We start from the raw sequence: 1,701 nt of genomic DNA, 5'->3' as shown, positions 1-1,701 counted from the left end.
AAATGAACCTTTGTTCTTACTGAAAGCAAGAGCAAGATGTTTTACAATAAAGTAAGTAAAGGCAACTTAGAAATATGAATAGCAGTGATACAACTAAGTAAGTGAGGCAAAGTATTCCAAGCAGATGGAACGATAATGTGACAATTCTAAGGCAACAGGCTTCCAAACAATATTAAATTAAGGATTTTAGCTCGACCAGTTAGACTCAGATTTTATCCGACTCCAAAAGATTATTTTTCGAAAACTTTACAACATTTACAACACATAATTGCATTGATTAAACTTGGAAAAACTTTCACTCATTTAAGACTTACAGTAGGAAGAAAAATGCTGTTAACTCTATAATTTGAAAAGAAAAAACCTACCATTGCCTTCTGACAAGATTTAAATTAATGTCCTCTATTTAAAACTGTTGATTTAATTGATGGAATTAAAAACAATAAAATCCCTGCCGGATTATACATACCGATTTATGCATAAATATGTTTATTGTGGTAGGCAGAAGTACAAATTCATTTTTCAACTTTCACTACTTGATGCCGCAAAAGGGTGACGAGAGGCCAAGTATCCATAGTGTTTGCGTCAGACCACCAGGTGCTACAAAGGTAGGCTATTCTTTCCTTTTTCCAAACAGAATGATTCTGTTAATAACTATGTCACAGTCTGTTGTCAACCTGCCTTTTACTAACGTTCTCTCACCCCTAAGAGGCGCTGGAGCTGCAGACCGGAGTGTTGACAGGTGTACGTCGTTGCTTCATCAGCTGGAGGACTATATGAGGGTGGTTCGCTGGCTTGTCTACGCCTGAGTGTTTTGCCTACCGTGGTAGTGTTTACCTGGCCACTATCTGCTAAATTCTGGAAGCTCCACTTGTTTTTTGAGCCTTGATTAATTATCCGTCTTGTTTCCTTCGTCATAGGCTGTTCACGCCAAGCTGGGGTTTCCTCCTGAATCCACCTCCTGTCAAGACTGGAATCTGCTGCTGCCCTTGCGAGTCCTCCAGCTGGAAGCGCAACTTGTCCACCACTTTGTTACCTGGAACATCAGATCGCTCCAATCGTTTCCGTGCAGGCTCTACCACAGACTTGAACCGGCTTCTCCCCCTGGCGGATCGATCGCCTTCCGGAAAGTGAGCATAGGTCCTTGCTTGAATATTCCAATCTGTTCCTCCGCTCACCTCTGTTCTTCTTTTGCAGTGTGTCTCCTGATCGCTCGTTCCTGAGTCGAAAAAAAATAAAAGAAAAACTTAATTTACTCTTCTCTGTCTGAGTGTCCTCTGCATGTGGGTCAAGTCGGCCTTAAAAACTATGACAAACTAATCTATTTGATTTTGTATCTTCTTTTATTCCTTCATAAGCTGGTAAACAGCAAGACTGCAATGTTGTTTATTTTTGTCTTCTTTGCATATAATAATAATGGAAATAACAATGTACAAATATGATTTTGTGTTGTGAAATAAAGATGGTGAAAGAAAGGAAAAATGCTGATTTCACAACCCATGTTTGTGATTTCTTGTTCGTGTTCATTTCTTGTACTGGGATGATCAAATTGTTCATTTTCAGGCATTGCCGGTCACAATACTCTTGATTTCTCTAGAAAGGTTGATGAAGAGTCGTCCCACTATATTGCCTGATGATGTGAGAGATAACCCTAAACATTTATTTTTCATCTAGGTGAAGAAGGCCTGAAAAGGTGGCTGGGAC

At 39.6% G+C, this 1,701-nt stretch overlaps 1 long non-coding RNA gene across 1 annotated transcript; it reads left to right on the top strand.

Moving 5' to 3' along the window:
* The first annotated feature begins 457 nt into the window (after positions 1-457).
* On the top strand, positions 458-1,479 carry LOC124882461. The gene is made up of 3 exons (XR_007041909.1): positions 458-823; positions 918-1,127; positions 1,195-1,479. It is a non-coding gene; the product is annotated as an uncharacterized LOC124882461 (long non-coding RNA).
* Positions 1,480-1,701: the final 222 nt, after the last annotated feature.

Source organism: Girardinichthys multiradiatus, chromosome 15 (genome assembly GCF_021462225.1).
Source record: "Girardinichthys multiradiatus isolate DD_20200921_A chromosome 15, DD_fGirMul_XY1, whole genome shotgun sequence".
NCBI lineage: Eukaryota > Metazoa > Chordata > Actinopteri > Cyprinodontiformes > Goodeidae > Girardinichthys > Girardinichthys multiradiatus.
Note: the sequence above shows the minus strand (reverse complement) of the source record. Positions and strands in the feature narration are given on the sequence as shown.